Consider the following 19,465-nt stretch of genomic DNA (forward strand, 5'->3'; position numbering starts at 1 on the left):
TGCACATGTTTAGATTTCTGTTGATTGTTTGCAGAAGAAAAGGAATGTAAAGGTTACTTGTTTAGAGTGAAACCGTGGCCTACGACTGCAACTCGGTATTAGGGGATGAAGAAAAACTACCCTGCCAACACAGGGATTTCGAGTGGCACCCTCATTCACGCCGAGCTCAGAACTGAGGCAGCTGCTCTGCTCTTAAAGAAGGTGAGGCTGGCGACAGCGGTGTTTTCTGGCACGTGCAGCCCACTCTGTTCCCCCTGCCCTGCCTTTTGCAGATGCTAAAAGCAATGGTAGGTTCCGCACAGCTGTTACGCTCACCGAGTGCAAGATCCTGACCATAACTGTTGGATGGCACAGATAAAATGGGAGATAAAAAAGAAAGCGCGGTGTAGTGGAAGTGCCGAAGGTTGCAACGGGCACTGAATAGAAACGCAGACCTCAAATATGGAGGAAGAAGGTAAGGACCAACACGGATTTTTTTCTTATTCAGGAGCCCCACCAATTCTGGTACTCAACTGATACACTGATGTTTCTCATCCCCCTTCACATGTCACAGACAGCTAGATTTGGCTACAATTCAGTTGTTTAGCACCACCTAATTATCCACAAGGTCTGAATTTTTAATCTGTGTATTTGTTACAGAGCTTCTACTTCAGCAATTCCCCTCGGACATTTCTCCTATGGGCTTTTAAGGCACGTCTGTGCCATTACATAGCTGATAGAAAGAACACATATCCTACTCCTGCTATTTTATCTTTTTTTTTTTATTTATTTCCTGTGTGGAAGGAGATCAATAAAAGATCAAACTTTGTATCTACTTTCTAAAATCTAAATCTTTCTTATTTCCTGTTTCTAGACTTACATGCACCTTCATGAAGCTGAAACTGCTTTAATGTGTGCTTTTACATGTGCTTCTGTAATGATGAGGCTGTTTTGCTTTGTGATTATACATGCTTTTATGCCATTATGAATCCTGAGATGAATTTTCTCCTTTTTTTTTTTTTTTGTACTTAATTATTCCCTTGTAGTTCTGTTAACTTGGTAAAATATATTTTGGTGGGCAAATGTGATTGCAATTATTGGTCAATATCATTAAGTTTCTCCCTTTTCTCTGTTCCTATGGGGCAGTTCTGTGAGAACTGTCTCCTTTTCCTAGCAACCTGAAAATTACGTTTCCTAAAGTTTAAGGTCTTTTTGTACTGATATCTTCCTTTTCTTCGTAAATAATTGTAGCGGTATTCTGAAGGAGAAAGAGCATGTACTCAGTGGAGTACACAGATACTATGGAAAGAGGCAGATTGCGTGATTCTAATGGATACCATCATAGTAGTAGAGGGAATAATCTCTAGGTAAGGTATTAGGTTGCTGTTAATGTTACCATGAAGGCGGACGGTGGTAACAGGATAATCCTAGTAGATATACTCAAGTGTTTAAACCAGTTTTATGGTATCCTCCACAAGATAATGTAAGCAAAAGGGGTCAGATAAGGAACACATTTTTAACCATTTGTGTATTAGCGAGAGGAGCCTAGATAATAAAAATAACAGCTGGATATGCTCTTGCCTGAGAAGGAATATTCTGCATTTGGTCCTGGAAATACGATAAGATGGTTGTTACAACTAAAAAAGCCTTTCATACTTCCACCTTCTTCCATAAGGATAAAATGGGGAAAAAAAGGCACAGACAGGGACTTCACATCAAAGACATTGTTAGTTATTTCTGATAGCTCAGAATGGGAGGCAAATGTTATGGATGAAACATCTACATAGCAAAAAAAAAAAAAAATTCAAAAAGAAATCTACTGGCCTGTTTGTAGAATCCACAATAGAAAACCTACTCACAATAGATAACAGCCTTTACTGTTCTTTAACATCTGCCTATAATGTGTAACAAAGCTAAAAATTTTAATAGGGGTGACTTCATCCCGGAAGATGCTTGCTCATCATCTCATGCATCACAAAATTTTCCAGAATTTCTAAAAATAAGAAAAGTTAATATCTTTATGCAGAAACTCCTGAACTCAAAAAAGGTAACTCAGTTTTTGATCTTATTTAAATGAACTAAGAGTTAATTGCTACCATAAAGCAAATGGTTTCCTAGATATAGATATCATGATCTGATTGCATTTACCTTGTGGAGACAGAACATATCACCAAACTATGTACATATATATATATTTATATGAACTTTGTGTAGGCTATTTTCTGGTATATTGAACAATTAAATAGTCATTGGTACATCACATATTTAAAGTGGTAAGTATGTGCAAAATATGGGAGCTGTAAAAAAATAAAATCCTGGATATACATAAGTCTGGTTCACAAGTAAAACAAATTATACTGAGCAAGAAGCTATCCTAGTTAAAAGGAGATTGAAAACAAAATTGAATATAAAATATTAATACTAAACCTGATTAAATAACAAAGTATTATAAGCTACAAGTTAAAATATACTCAGCCTGAAGAAAGGACTGTATGGCCAAAAGCCTGTCTGTTTTTTCCAGTTACATCTGCTAATTTAGTGAAAACGTCCCCTCTCCCTGCACAATTTGCACTAAATATATCCTCAAATAACCATGGCTACAACAGTAAGTAATAACAAAAGGAATGTAAATGTAGAGGACCAAGAAAAACCCTAGGTTATGTATGTTTATTCTAGATGGCAAACTGTAGCTAGGTACGTATGTTCCGTAGATATTTTGGGGGTTCTCATTTTAACAGAATGCTATACCAATCACATTCTATGAAGTCCCAGGGACAGAGAGTTTACCACCCTCAAAGGACGGCACATGAGGAAACACATGCTGAAATGGTATGGTTTCAAGTTAACGCATCTTATGAAAAAACTTTACATGCAAAAGCCTTATATAAAATAATCACTGACTTTTGAACAACACTGTTATGTTTTTGCAAACATATGAAAAAAGGGGAATTTTCAAGGTGTTGAAAAATTCCCTTTACCAACACAATTCTGATAGAAGGTTCACCCAACCTGGTTTAACTAAAAGTTTTAAATTTAGGATTCTGTTTACAGATAAGCTTGGTGAAAGAATTGTTGCCAGACAACCATTTTTGTCAAGATTACAAGTTAAATCAATGTGTGCTACCATAATAAACCTGGATTCTCCAGAGCACAGGACACTCCAAAATTGACAGAGACTACGCAGATCAGGTTCAAACTAGCTCACTAAAAGATCTCAGCCGAGGTATTCCTGTTTCTAAGGAAGTCTTCAAGGGTTTTATTTTTATCCATATTATTTTACTCATGTGCCAGTCACCTAAAGATGGCACAAAAATCTTTGTTAATAAGTTTTGCAGATAACACAAAGGTTAAAGGTTAGTGTGGTAGATAATGAAGAGGATCATCAAGAATGAGCCAAATAATCTGCCTAAAATGCCATGCCCCCCCCTCCAAAAAATATAATAATTAATATACCTAGGAATAAAGAATGAAAATTGCGCCTACAGGCTGAGAGGTTTTGCTTCAAAATACAGTGGCAAAAGGATCAGTTCAAAGATAATGTGGATTAACCACCTCAACTACCATTGCAAGACTATAGTTAAAAAAAAAAAAAATACTTTACTTGATGTGATCCACAGATGTCTAAACTGGGAAAAATCAAGTGGAAGTGGATTTCAAGTCCTGGTTGTGAGGCTACTTAAACAGGACTCTAAGCCAAAAAGCTGGACTGCCAGGTCCCTCCACACAGACTGTGGGTAGAGACAGGCTGTGACAAGGGTACCCCAGCAGAAGAAGCCTGGACCTCGCTGGTGTGGGTCGTCCCATGCAAGCCTCTGACCAGGCAGTAATTTAACGGGGTTTTGCTTTCCTCGTAACAATACTGCAAGGAGCGTTGGTGGAGAAATCCCCTCCAGCCAGTGACGCCATGGTCTCCATCTCTCCTGTGACACGCAGTTTAGCATCCCTAAAGACCGAAAGGCTTAAATCTAAATAGTTTGCTTGGTAGAGGGGGTTTATTAGAGGCACCTGAGCCACTTCTGGCAGTGACAGTTTGGGTACTGGAGACAGCACAGCTGCAGCCGGGAGCTGGCGCGCCTGGACTACGTTAGCTGTACCACTTTCAGCACTGCTCCCAGTCTAATGCAGCTTTATTGCTTCCTGGAGCTGAGCTAATTTGTTCAGAGGTAGCGCGAGTATCTCTGTACAGCACTGCACCGTGTCATGTGCATATACCTTTTATGGCCTGCAATGCACGGGATGTCAGGCTAAAATGATCTAATAATCCTTTCTGGCCTTAAACCGCATGAAACCATCATCAGTCAGTTCCATTAATCTTCCATGAAGGAAAATGAGACACCTGAACATAGCAAGACAGTGAGATACAGCAGTAAAAATGTTGAAAATGTTTCTCAACTTCATCCTGCTCTCTCTCTAATTCTGCCATAAATTACCGACCTGAGTCACGCGCTGCCCATGGAGACACTGAGGCGCTCTCAGACTTTATTGGGATGCTGCAGAGGATGAGGACTTGGGCTTGCTACCTAAGCAATAGCAATTAGCACAGTTTGGGGGGAGGATAAGGAAGAGACGGTTGTACACAAAGAAGTCCAGTATGGTTATCAAAGCCCTGCACGGTAGCACGAGGACTTTTAGGCAGCCCGTAGGCCCACCATGTTAGGTACTGTTGGCCATGCAGCCCTTGCTATTTTCATGAGCATTAGAGAGAAGCAAAGAATCTTTGATTTACTCCCTCTGTTTTCATGTGTCTCGTGTAAAATGCATTGAGCGAGTTGCAATCTGGAAATGGGTAAAAGCTTTGGATCAAAAAATCCGATGGATCTTGGCCAGTTTGTGCAGAAGTTACCAGAACACGGTCTCATTGCTCCATACACAGACAACAAACAGCTGGAGGGCCTAAGCGTCCACGTGATGGGGGTTTGAGAGAACCAAGCCTGGGAGATGTGCTGATTTTCTCTTCTGGCATGTGAATAGGTTTATTTTGGACAGCATCTGTTTTATTTTTTTGTTCTCCGTTGTATGTCATGTTCCTTTAAAAAGGGAGTGACTAGGTCAGATGGACCCCCTGGAGGGAGCAGAGATTCCTCCTTTCCCTGGAGAGCAGATGAGCATGCTTGAGGACTGGGTAGGAGGAGGAGGAGGATAGGAGGAGCTCCCGGGCTTCGGGGTGTAGCGGAGAGAGGAGAAGAGAATGGGAGCCCTAGCGAGAAGATGGGAGCCTGCTGTTCATGGAGAGGCTCATGAAAGGAGCGGGGAACATATGCATAGCCAGGCTCCCTTGGCGACAGGAAGAAAACTTCCTAGGGATCAGAGAGGACTGCGCGGAGCTTGCCGCAACCCAGAAAGTCACTGAGTTGACTGAAACCAAACCTGGAAGCAAGTACCCACCTAACACCACACAGGGGTAGAGGGGTGAAGCTGTTTATAAGCTTTTCTTTACTTTTTTTTTTTTTGTCCTCACAGAGAGAGAAAATATTTATTTGTTTATGAAGTTAAACTTCCTCGTTTCTGTTCCATACAAAATGCCTTTTTGAGTTTAAAAGACCCTTTGGTCTCTTCAGGGAGCTCACAGTAAGGAAAAAGTCTAGATCACCATCATAGCCCTGCCTGTCCTCTCACGAGGTGCAGAACAAGAAGTGACTCCCGGTTTTGCTCCTCAGCACCAGAAATACGCGAATGATAGAAATACTGAGAAGCAGTTAATTAAATTTCATCTGCAGCATGAAACAGCCTCCAGAAAGTGTATGAAAAATTGTGAAAAATATATTAGTTAATGTCTCTGCAATAATTCTTCATTTAGTTCCAGTAGGTCGAACAGGGCAAAAAAATGAATTTTGGTTCATTGGTAGTTCAGTAGGAAAAAGAAAGGGGTTGTTTTGGATCAAATTGAAAATTATTTTCTTTTTTTATAGTTTCATGAAACATTGCAAAACTGATGCAAACCAAAATATTTTATGTGAGTTCAAAGTTTTTAAAACTGTTTTTCTCAAAAAATTGAAAGGAAATTTCAAAATGCAATGTCATTTCAAATGAAATAATTGAAATGCTTCACTTAGAAAAATGTCAAAAGGAAGCATTTGATTCTTTCAGAAAATTACAAGGTTCTTTTCAAAGTGAAGCACTCAACAAAATTAACACAATTTTGCAAAATGTTTTGGTATATCTCTGCCTCCGTTGCCCCCCAAAAAAAAAAAATCAGTTGAAATATTTCACTCAGCGTCACAAACAAGCAAACACTAAGAGCTAAAAAGCTTGTAAGCACTGAACTTTTTCTGTCCATACAGACCAGAAGTGCCCCTGAAGAGCTAGTTTAGTCATAACCAGAATAGCCTACCAGAAACCCAGATCTGTTAAGAAGAAAAATTAAAAACAGATATGCCATGAATGTTTTTGTTGCTTTTTATTATTTTCCATTTTCTTTTACATTCCTTCTCCCCTCCTTTTGCCCAGTCCTTCTTAGATGCCTGTGTACCAGACATTCCAGGACAAAACATCTTATGATCTCCACACAAATACCTCCCCCAGAACAATTATGGGTCGAAATCTCTGCTAGCTGAAATTGTCTCCCTACTGGTAAACTGAATTATGTGAGCTGGGAATCTCACCTGATAACTTCAGCTACAGTGATTTCAAAAGCTTGTTTTACAGAGAGGCTTAACATATTTTGACGGTTTTTATTCCGCAGGTTTTCTTAGGCATGACAAAAGTTTCCTATTTGGGGATTTGGAGAGGAAACGAAGCCAGTGCTAGCATCACTAGTGGATTTCAATTATTTAAGAAACCAAATTTTTTTCAGGACAAGGTGAAGGACATGCAAGACTCCCTTTACAGGCTAAGGACTCTCCTGAATAAGAAAAAGATCTGAGAGATTAAGCAGAAAAGAAAAACTTGTGGCCTTTAGGACAAACTGAGCCTACAGAGTATTTTCACACATTCCCAGACCTCCCAGAAATCTACAAGCACATCAAACTGTGCTAGGGGAAGAGTGCCTTGAGCTAATGCTGACCTGGAGCGCTAAGCCATATGGCCTGCTGCTGTGCCATACAGATGCCCCATCTCCAACTGTCAGCTGAGTTTATTAGTTTTAGTATCACACCTCAGGAACAAAGTTACTTTGCTTTTGAATCCAAGCAGGCTCCCAAAGTACCAGGTATGCACGATTCTAGGTCACAGGGAAAAAATACTGTGTAAATGTGTCAAGGCAGGTTAGGTTTTTGCTGTCCCTATTTAGTAATGCTGGACGAATGTGGACCACAGCAGGCACTAGGATGCTGGAAAATAAACCAGGTAAAATCAGTTTGATGTCCCTGAGATAAAAAGTATCTGCTCTGTTCCTAATCAGCTGAGTCCTCTGGTGCTGATGAATTCATATGGGGGACTTGTGTTGTTTTCAGCATTTCTTTTGAGTACAAATCTTCCTTTTGTTAAATCAATTTTATCTTTTTTGTTTGCTTGTTTGTTTTAAATATGAAAAGAAAAAGAGTTCACTGGAAAGCTCTCACTCTATTTCCTTCGTTTCTTCTTTACTTCTTTCTTTCCCCTCTTTCTTCTCCCTCTTTCTTTCTGTCCTTCTCTTTCTCGATTTGCTCTTTTGAAGGCTTTTTAACATTATAGGAATACCAAGTTTGGTCTTTGCCATTTATTTTTTTTCCTGGAGCAGCTCTGGGAAGTCTTGTGTTCTGGGTGTTCTGGCAGTGTTGTATAAAGAATGAGGATCTTGAACAAAGACTTTCTTTGCCCAAAATTGTAATTAGTTGCTGAAGTTGCTAACAAAAGCAGAGGCAGATGAACAAAATGATTCTAGACATTAAAAAGCTTGTATGATGACAGATTGAAGAGATAGGGACTGTTTAGGGAAAAAACTGGGTCATTTTTGTTCAGAAGAACAACCAGACTTACTAAAGCAATAAAAATTAGGTAAAAATAATATTAGCACAATTACTACGTCATTGTGTAAATCCATGTTGCCCCTTTATATTAAATACTTTGCTCTGTTGACTAAGGTACCACCACAAAAGTGAAGTGGATTTGGAAAATTTTTCTAAGTTTCTTAGCTCTTGCCACATTGAGGACAGCGAGACTTCATGAGTGGATGGAGCTTTTGATAAGAAAGTCCATGCCTATTTACTGAACCTAGCTAACTCATGAGATTTACAGGATGAATTTTGTCATCTTTTGCAAAAGTCCAAATAAATTATGTCTTCCAATCTTCTTGTATTCACTCTTTTGTTATCACACCCAACAATTAAAAGAATGTGAATAGCTTACAGAGGCACAGATTTCTTTTACAGAAGCCATGGTGATCTGTCTCCATCATATTATTTTCAGCTGGGTCTTTTATAATTCTGTTTTTAATTAACATTTCAACCAACTTTCTTGGTGCTAAAGTAAGAACTCTCAGCCTGAATTTCCCAGAATAACCTTTACAGTAAAATACCATTTGCAACAGAGCTGTTCTCTGAGAGAGCAGCTATTTCGTTGATTTCTTCTCTTGCTTTTTGAACCCTTTTGACCAATATTTTATTTTTCAGTTCTTGTTTTCAAAAGCCAGCATGCTACTTTTTTTCTGTTATTCCTCACCTCCCAGAGCTTAGTTAGCGTTGACTTCCCCTGTAGTGCTACATGAAAGAAATTGGGTTTTACTGTAAACCCAAAGAAACTCTCCTAAGAAGAGGCCATAGACAATAGGACATCACATATGGAGTAAAAGAGGGTAAATGGAGAGGCTGAGAGAGAGCTCAGCAATCATGTCACAGCACGGAAAGGTAACAGTATGGTAGAGCAGGTGCCTTACATTTCCAGTAGGCGATGGATCAGTTTTAAGTACCTGGTCTATGGTTCAGCTCTACTAGTCATGGACGTGTAGGACTCTCAGTGCTTCAACCACCTAGCTGAGTGTAGCAGGACGTGTTCATTTTTGTCAAATGAACAAAAACCAAGCATGGTCTGTTTTGGACAAGTCAATTTTTGCCATCCATTTCCTCAAAAAAATAGTTCCAGCACAGAAGAAGACATGGGATCTGGTTTTTACAGGCTCTCAGGCTCTGTGCCATTTATAGTCACAAGCCTAGGAATCAAATTCTTAATCAGGATATTAGATAGTCAAACATTTCAGAAGAGCTTTCTTTTATTGAATACCAACTGTCGCAGGGGTTCAGACACTTTCTAGCCCAAATCACACTGACACCAATGAGATATAGGCTTCTAGGTATGTTACTGTCTCTGAAAATGTCATTTAGGCCCAGAAACTTTCGTGAAGCAATGCCAAAATACTCCATAAAATCAATGCCAAGATGCTGGTGCAGCTTCTTCAGACAGATTCTAACCACAGGACTTCACCTCTCTGTGGTATTTTGATTCTGACCTGTCATCAAACCAGCTTCCCCAGCCAGCTTATTCAAATGCCAGTTCTGTGATCTCCTATATGTGCCTGTGGGCGACGTGCCCACTAGCCAAGTGTCCTATACACTCCACAATGTTGCGTCTACACAGTGGAGGAAGCGCACTCCACAGTGCATCCTACAGAATTGAACCCCCGGTCATCCAGGCTGAGTGGTCACGGTTTCCTTCATGCCCCGGCAAGAAATTATTTTTCTCAAATGAAAATGAACAGTGTGTGAGCTGAGACAGGTTTTGTCCTGATGTGCTTACCTCGAACCCCTGTGCTGACCCAGACAGCACACACAGCCAATTTGTGGAGTGCACTCAGTTTGTATATTGTTCTTGAGCATTATTGCAAAAGCTAATACGATGTTTACATTTTATATACAGGTCCTAGGATTAAATAGGAAGTGCTCTAATCACAGAATCACAGAATAGTAGGGGTTGGAAGGGACCTCTGGAGATCATCTAGTCCAACCCCCCTGCCAGAGCAGGGTCACCTAGAGCAGGTTGCACAGGAAGGCGTCCAGGTGAATTTGAATGTCTCCAGAGACGGAGACTCCACCACCTCTCCGGGCAGCCGGTTCCAGTGCTCTCAAAGTAAAAAAGTTCCTCCTCATGTTTAGATGGAAATTCCTATGTTCAAGTTTGTGCCCATTGCCTCTTGTCCTGTCACTGGGCACCACTGAAAAAAGCCTGGTCCCATCCTCCTGACACGCATCCTTTAAGTATTTATAAGCATTGATAAGATCCCCCCTCAGTCGTCTAATGCTTGAAACTAGTTTTTGTTATACCTTTCTTATTTGGTAGAACTTCTTTATATTATTCTACTGAAACCTGGAGTTTTATGTCACACAGAATAACTTGTACAAAATAAAAGTGATTTTTAATTGGGAAGCTCAATAAAAACATAATGTTCAAAAATACAGAATATTCAAGTATAGTAGCCAATCTACCTTCTCTTGTCATGGAATCCAACCTTTGGTCCCTCAGCTGAATTTCCTCTCATGTTGCTGTTGACCCCTAGGCATGTTTTAAAGAACCAAAAAAATATGAGATCCACTCAAAAGTACTCTAAAGAACCAGTTTAAGAGAGCTTTGCTGTAAATATCAATAATGGCATACGACAAATTAATTAAAATAATGAAGTACAAATGCTGCATGAAGGAAATAATTCATGATACAGTTTTAATAAAAGTAGTGGAGAGAACAGTCTTACTGCTGATGCTTTCATATGCTTTAAGACATGAAGAGACAGACATGTGGTCAGTCCATGAAGAGATCATTCTTACTGAACCTCAGACACTAAAGTTCAAGGGTCTCGTTTTGTTCATTGAAACAAGGAGGAACATCACAGAATCCTTTGTTTATTATCTAGTCACTAGTATAAAGCTTCATTATTACCAATATGACAAGTGGATATCTCTAATTTGCTCCCTGGGTCATGGCTCATTCTGTGTAAAATGTCACCTCATGTGTATGGTCTCTGGTCACCTGGACCAGCCTGGTGCTGCTGTGTACTCGGTCCTACCTTTTGACTGGAGAAGTCAATTGCTTCCACAGCTCTTCAGCTACTAATAATTTCTTTGATTCTTTTGTGCTTGTCATCTTTTTTATGACCTAACTTATGCTGAAAGTCTTCACTTGAGAAACATAATTTACATTCCTAAACTTACTAACAGCTCTGTAAAAGCATGTTAGCCTTACTACCTCCCTGCTAGTATTCCTATATAATATCCTATTTACTGTGTAGGTTAGGAGCAGTCCTTTTAGCTGTATGTTTGTGCTGCACCTGTTACTACAGAGTCTTGATCTCCTACATAATATCAAAGAGTAATCTTGAAAGTTGATGAAAGAATTATTTTCTTCTTTTTTTTTTTTTTCTAAACGTCACTGAGTTTTCCCATGAAAGATACTGTGAGCCTGGAAACTAAGAATCAGTCATGGCCTACGTGTTCCGTTGACAAAATACTAAGCAGTGACTTTAGTGAAAGTAAATCTGGTAGACAGTATGTCGCCAATCAAAGCAGAAAAGGGATGAAGCAAAAGAATAATAAAAGACTAGTCCCAAGTAAAAGTCACAGATTAGATTCTGGTGTTAATGGACCAACTCTTTTTGTAGGCAAACTCTGTTAAACAAAAATCAAGTAAGAGAGCTGAAAGAGACAATTCCACTGACCAGGTGAAAACAGAAGAAACAATTAAAACAAACAAACAAAAAAAGCATACTAAATGTGGTGTTTCTTCTTTCAATTGGGTATTTGAAACAAGCATATTTCCAGCGAAAAGGTACCTTTATAACCTATATTTTTACAAGGGTTAGAATTAATGTTTTATTCCTTTATACATGATTTTTAATCAAGTTCATGAAAATATTTTTAGTGGATACTCTTCACAAATCTGATAAGGTGCATAAATTCAACTGAAACACAGGAGGTATTAAAAAGTAAGCACCTATTATTGAAGAAAAAACCAAACAAATTAATTTATGTTCAAGTGAATATGTCATATTAAGTGTGCTTGTGCAAAACCAAAAACCTATTATACATTCTTACAGGAGTGGCGCTGAACTATTTCTTAAATCAATGTATTTACAGAATTAAATTTTTATAGTTTATAAATTAACCTCACTAAACCTATTGTGAAGGATATCTTATGTGTCTGACTATTGACCTGAAGTTCAAACAACAAGAAGCAGCTCATAAACTTATTTTGGTGAGATTATTCCCATCTGAAGGTCACAAAGGCAAGTCCACCACTGCCAATTCATGATGTGTCTGGCACACTGGTGCCTTCCAGAAAAATTGCAGCCAAGTGAAGGTAAGGGAGTAGCAACAGGGGAGGAAAAAAGTGAGAGAAAGGGAGGAACTTTTGGTTTACTTCTGTTTTGAGAAACCAACAGCTAAAAAAACTGAAAGACCAGAACACTATAGGCGTTTTGATGACCTCAGGATAGAATTGTTTGAGACAAAATGTCATAGTTGAGGCTGCTGGTTAACCAGTTGTATTTTCTTCCCGTCCTTATCACTTCCTATCTTTCATGTACGAGGACTCCACCAAATGGGTCCCAGATGAAAAAGTCAGGCAGTGTATTTGCATGAGAAATAAAATTTAAACATTGTGCACCTCTGGTGTTTGAGACAATGACATCACATAATTCTCAACAACAGTTTCAAAAATCCATGTTTAAAAGTGCAGAGGAGTCACGACCTTCTAGGACTTCACTAGTTAGCAATTGGGGAACAACCAAGAAAAGAAAAAAAGGATCATTTCGCTACGTTCCTTTTAGAGATGCATTAAAAGGTCATGTCTTTTAAGACTGAGATGCATGAAGCAGAATTCATTGTCTTAATAAGAATGAGATTTGTTCTTTTAAACTCCTGGAACCTACACTTCAAACACAGAATGTCTTTCTGAAACAGAAGAAAATCTGTTGATTAGCTTGTGTTGGCATTAGTTTAGTGTAGATCTTTTAGAAGACCTCTGTCAAGCTTTTTTCTTTTCCCCCAGAGGTCTTACCACTAGCAAAACAATACAGCTCTCCAAACCTTCCATAGAGTGAAGAGTCAGCCTATACACAGTATTTTAGCCATGACAGGATCCCACTGCTGTGCTGAGCATAGCCAAACACACAACAAAGTCAACCGTTCACGTCATTCTTGAAACCGTGTTGATATCAGAAGGAATCAAAGCACGACTTTTCTTTTCAACTAGTTTTCATTCTGGGCTCCTACTGATGGAAATGAGTCAGTTGTATGAGGAGAAATGTGCATGTGTTTAGACCTCTCATTGGCAAACTGGCGACCAGCCTTTCCCAGAAGAGAGAGTCTTAAAACCTGGATGGTTGTAGGTTGAAAAGCAAGGGGCCAAGTGGTCTGCCTGCCCTTCATTTACGTGATGTGAAGGAAGGCTGAAAACTTGATTCAACCAACAGTCTACTCAAGCATTGCTACCAAGCCAGGAAAAGCAGTGAGACCATATGAGTAAACATAGTTAGCATATTTTAACAAGTTAGAAATAGTGTTATATGTTTTTTGCTCATAACAATATTCTAAGTAATATTTGGTTGGGTGTTTTTTGTTTACCATTTATATACGAAGGACTAGTATTATGAAAAATCTTCCCTCCAAAATTCAAAGATTCTAACCTGGAGTAAAGCTTGAGGGTAAAGAATAAAGAAACAAAACAAAACAAAACAGAATTTTGTAGTAATTCCTTAACTAAATGTAAAGACACTGGAAGATCAACATTGATTTAGAGGAAATATCAATTTAAAGGAGAATATGAAAATAAGAACTTCAATTACCCTTGACTCTGCCCATCAATGGAAGAAAATGTGAAATTATTACAAAGCTACCTGAATGTTTGTGAACTATGCTGCATCAATTTTAAATCCATTTTTTTTAATACCTCATGGTATCACAAAACACATGGATACATAATACTTTTCCTGAGTATGACTACGTTTTTTCTGTCTTTTCTCTGTCCACTTTTAAAAATATACCAGCAACCTCGGATGACTCTTTAACGTATGATGGGAATAGTTGATTGTTCTGAAAAAGGAAACTACCTGGTTTTAAAAAGATACAAAGAGATCTCATCGTTCAGGAAGGTTATTTATTGGAGAAAGTAGGAATTTCTGGTTTGGGAGTGGGTGGTAGGCTTGATATAAAAATGTGGTTTTGGGTCTAGAAATGAAGGATACATATACACGTATACACACACAGAGGTGAATGAATGTATGAAAGAATGAGAGACAAGCACAAAGCAGGTGAGCAGGTGCTCTCTAGTGTTAAAAGAGATGATCAAACAGATGATGACAATTACAAGAAGGGGAAAGGATCTGCCAGAGTGACTTCAAAACTGCCTAAAACAATTTGAACCCAACAGCGGATTTCCACACCGCTTGCATAAGTATGAGGAAGAACCAGTAGGAAAACTCCATGTACACACATCTACTCCAGGCAAAGCACTCACAGGAGCCTGACTACGAGTGCTCCTTGGGCACCAAAGTGCCCAAACCTACTCGTCAACTATTCCTGTTTTGGAAGAATACGTTTTAACATGGGTCTTTAAAATAAAGCAACCCTTCAGTTAAATCATCCCACCTTTCCTTCACTCCGTCCATCACCCACTTTGCTAGTGTACCAGGCGCCGAAGGGATTCAGCCTCCCACCTAACTGGGAAGCCGCCTTTCCAAGACGCGTTGGCCGAGTACAAAATCCAGAAGCAAAGAGGTGGTATGGAGTGTCTGGCTCCAGCGGAGCCGGAGATGGGGGGATGGGGAGGGCTTCTTCCCCCGGCAGCATACGGGGCGAGGGGGATGGTAGTGGTCCTCGCCCCCGTCTGACCCCCCCGAGCCAGCTCTTCCCCTCCCGACGGCCCTGCCCGCAGCTCCGGAGGGCAGCGCTCCATCCCTCCATCCATCTCTCCCTCCTTCCCGCCGCCCATGGCGGGGATCACCCCGGTGTAGCCAGACGCGGGCCGCTCGATGCCGCTCGCACAGACACCGACTCCAGGCGCTGCGAGAAGCGGCGGCAGCTCCGCGCAGGCGGCGGCCGAGCGCGCAGGCCGCTCCGCGGGGGAGAGCGGGCGAGCGCGGGGGAGCGCGGGGCGGCGCGGCTCGGCGGGGTGGGGGCGCGGCGGCCGCTCCGAGCGCTCCCTGCCTCCGCCGCACTGATGGCCCGGCGGCTCTTTCAAAAACCAGAGACGCTGTTTTAACTTCTTTTTTTTCTTTTTCTTTTTTTTTCCCTTTCCCCCTGAAGAAGGAGGAACTATCCCACCTGTGGATCGTACACTTGTTCTCTCCCTGAGAAACACTGCCTGACTTTCAGGTGAAAATAGCAGGCTCCAGGAAAGCTTTGGAGGTCTTTTATCTTATACTTAGGGATACATATTTGCTTACATTTCCCTAAGCAGAAAATGACTAAGACGCTTAATAACAGTATGACATATGGGAAGCAACTTTTCTAAGCCTCAGATCTACTTTTTAGAGATCCGCTTTAGGTTTTGGGTTTTTTTAAAAAAAACCAAAAAAAACAAAAAAAAAAACATTCCCCCCAATAACGTCACAAAAGTGGGGAGTTAAATCCTCGTAAAGACACGGCCCGTTATTAGCGCAAAATGTCGAAGCCACAGACGCCCTGGGGGGGGGGGGGGGGGGGGGGAAGGAAAAAAAAAAAAAAGAACAAGAAAAAAAAAGCTGCAAACAGGGGGTATGTTTAATGTGTGTCTATTTGTGCGCGTTTGCGTGTTATAAAGAGTCGTCTAAATTCTCAGCGCTCCCCTGGGCAGACCCTTCTTGCAGGGTATTTTGAAAATGAAATACGCTATTCCACTCTTACCGAACCGAAAAGGGGAAAAAAAAAATATAGAAAAAGAAAGAAAATTGGGATAAGGGGAAAAGAAGTGACCATAACTCATGCGAACAATCCACCTTTTAGCGCAGGTATCACGGGGCGACAGCTAGATAACATTGTTAATAAAAGTAATGACTGAAATATGAAAAGAAACCTCAGGGAAGGAGCTTACATAAACAATTCGGCTGCCAGGGCTCGGGAGCGCTGGAGAATTCATTGCCACAGCGCCCCCTCCCATACGCGGCTTGAACTAACGATTTCGTCCTGAAGATGTGGAAAGAAAAGTTCTTTCTTTTCCTTTCTCCCTCGCCGTTTTCCCCGCTCTTTGCTTTAACCCTCCCAGCAGCTCTGCGGCAGAACGGCTCGCCCAGCTCTCCCCGGGCTCCCCTCCTTCGCACAGGTCGCTCCTGCGGAGCACCTCGCTCAGAAAGAGCCTCGCAAACTGGGCTCCTTTTACTAGAAAACTGGACAACTCCGCTTGTGGAGTATGCGTGTGTCATTTGTTATTTTTAATACAATAGTCTATTATTTCACGTCGCTGTCTCCGGGAGATGGTGGCGGTCCCCCATTTCATGAGAGAAAGGAGAAAGCATTCCCAGACCATTGTGTGGTTATGTCACAGGAAACTCTTTCTGCGGCGCATTGTGTTACATCTCCAAACCCCACTAAGTTCCACTTCGCTCTGCTTAAAAAAAAAAAAAAAGTTGCTGTGCCCGGTGTCACGGCAATTGGGCAACTGGCATTGTCCGGGTGACAGGCGTGTGGGGCTCTCCGGGCCGCAGGGAGCCCTCCTGGGGCGGGGACATCTCTCCTTCAACCCAGTGTGATTTTTATTTTTATTTTTATTTTTTTCCCTTTTACCTGAGTAAAAGCGAAGGGAGCTGGGTCCCGGGCGAGTGGCCAGCAGCCGGCAGACGCCCGATTGCCGGGCAGGAGCGGGCGAGCAGCCGCTGCCGGCAGCCAGCGCTCCGGCGGCGGGGGGCAGGAGTGCCATTCCCGCAGGCGGTGGCTTGCCACTTCGCTCGCCCGAAAACTTCAGGCTCTTTGTCACTAGGGCAAGGAGATGTAGCTAATAAATGGCAAACCGCAAAAGCCGTCTCCCAGGACGGCAACGAGCGATAGCTGAAAAAGGGGCACTGGTGGGAGTGGGGGGGTGTCTCTCGACTACCTTCTCAGCTGTGCTGGAGCAAACTGAATTAAAGAAGACAAGGCGAGAGCACCGCTTAAAATCTGGGAAGGTAAACGCTGAACTCATGAATAGATTATTCAAATAAAAACGCAGTGCGTAAACTCTTAATATCTCTGTGTAGGCATGTTAATTTGCCACAGTTATTACCAATAAAAAGTGCATGTAATACTATTCTACTGTTTAACAGCGCAAGTTAGACGGCTTTTTATTAGTAACGGGTAGTACTATGGGAAAATTAGATTTCGGCGGTGGAGCCAGGCAGATGAAAAATCTCTTCCCTGCGAAAGGCATTCCAACCAGAGATAACTCCGAGAAGAAGTTAAATACAGCCACGTACACTGACCGATATTTGAAAACGTTATTGACACGGTTTTCTGGTTTGTTTATCGCGAAGACTTCGCCAGATATATTTAAATGACCCCACTAGCTATTCGTTCTCCACATTGTGCAGCATCAAATTAGTGGTGTACTTGTAATAAAATGCATACCGTCTCCTTGCAGTGGGTAAATCCATTCCTTTCTGAAGCCATACAAAAATTATGCAAATCAAATCAACGCAAGGACTTGTCTTTTGAAATGATAATATTTTACTCCATTAATCTCTGATTGCGAAATTAACCCCGTTTCTGTATATAAAACAATATTTTTGGACTGCACAAATTAAAACATCAGAAATATAATCTGTTGCTCTTTGTGTTTGGGGGGAGTAGTGTTCCTGATTTAAACGTTCCTCCCACTGAAATCACAAAAATATATTTTCATAGAGAAAAGACACGCAGATGGAGGAAAAAAACAGCACCTACATTTTATACGGACGGGCACGTATACCTAGCGTGTATAACATACGCATATGCATGTAGATACGTATGGAGATTTGTATCTCTCGTGTGTGCGTGTGTGTCTGTGCGTATCTACACACACTCTGAACTGAATTATATCAATTCTCCTGGGATCACGGTATTTATTTAAGTACTCTTCCCAGGTCATAACTGTAACATTCACTTAATAGCATTAATCCCTTGTTATAATGTAAACACAACGGCCATTGTATTCCCAATCTGTATTGTTCCACTAATTATTAAAGAGGAGGAACTAAAAGCAATCAATTCGCGTAGATAAACACTTACTTACACCACTCCTGCTGGAAAAGAACAGACTTGGCTTCCCAAATGAAAATGCAGAGAGTATAGCACATTTTGCAAGGCATGCAGGTTGACTTAGAGAGATTCATGTATGACTTTATAATGTTATAATTAATTTTGCATTCTCAGGTCTCCAGCTGCTGCTCCGTTCAGAAGCAGAGCTCATATACTTAGAAATCGGTCTGCGGAACACAGGAATTGACTATTCAGATGTAATCGCATGATATCGATTATTCCATAGAACTACTGAAATATGAATGTGTTTTATATAAAGGTCTTGTTTTTAGAGTTTCTATTTTTATTTAATATATGCGCATTAATCACCAAGCAGGGAAGCAAATGTCTTTTCTGTAATCTGTTGCACTGAGTTTACCAGTTGTTTATCACTCTCTTATCAGGAAGTCGGGAGTTAATGACAAGAAATACCTGTTGGTGTTAACCTCCTCCCCCTCACCTGCTTTTTTAAGGATCGCCTCTTCTACAGGCCAGCTGATAGATCTGGATAGGAATTAATCCGGTATGTCTGGTGGCCAGATCTCTACTGCTGCGTGTAGGGGCAGGGGTAAACTGGTATGTGGGTTTCACAGAAGAGGAGGAGAGGAAGGGAAAGAAATAAAAAAAAAAATCAGGTAGAAAAAGAAAATGGAAAGCTCGGATTGCTTCAGACACTGTACGCATCCCGATACTTGACCGTAGTTTCAATACGGCATTTTGAGGCTATTGAAACGGCTTCTCGAAGTGTATTTTCTTTTTATTAGCTGCATGTTTAATTGATTAACAATAGCCTGCCCTGCTAACCCGCAATTCCTCAGCTATTGCCATCTCCCCTCCTGCCGGCGGCCAGACGATTCCCTGGCGCACCTCGTGGGATGAGCTTTCTCCATCCTGCCTCGCTGAAACTTCCTGAGGCGTTCCGTGAAGAAGTCGGCCGTGGACGTCAAGCGACTTCACTTGGCTAAATGAGGGTGGTAACTCACAAATGTTGGGAAAATAAAACACGCGGTTTATGAACACTTTTTTTTTTTTTTTTTTTTTTTTTTGTGAGCACCTACACGATTTATTCTTCGGCCCGTCCCGGGCAGGTTGCGGATAAAGGACTGGCGGGAAGTGCCGCGGTGGCTCCCAGCCCCATCGGCCCCGTCCCTACCTACCTACCTACCTACCTACCTACCTACCTGCCGGCCCGGTCCCGTCCCGCCCCGGGCTTTGCGGGCCGGCAGGCGCGGAGCGGCCTAGCGGCTCGGTGGGGCGGGCAGGGCCCCGCGCCGTGCCCCGGGACTGGGGGGGACTGCGGGGAGGGGGGTTGTGCAGAGGACAACCCCCGTGCCGCCGCGGCGGGGGGGGTGCAGACGGGGCCGGTGGCTACTGAAGGAGGGCGAGCGGGCACCGCACCTCGTCCCGGGGAGGCAAAGGCAGGG

The sequence above is a fragment of the Rissa tridactyla genome, chromosome 2 (assembly GCF_028500815.1).
Source record: "Rissa tridactyla isolate bRisTri1 chromosome 2, bRisTri1.patW.cur.20221130, whole genome shotgun sequence".
Taxonomy (NCBI): domain Eukaryota; kingdom Metazoa; phylum Chordata; class Aves; order Charadriiformes; family Laridae; genus Rissa; species Rissa tridactyla.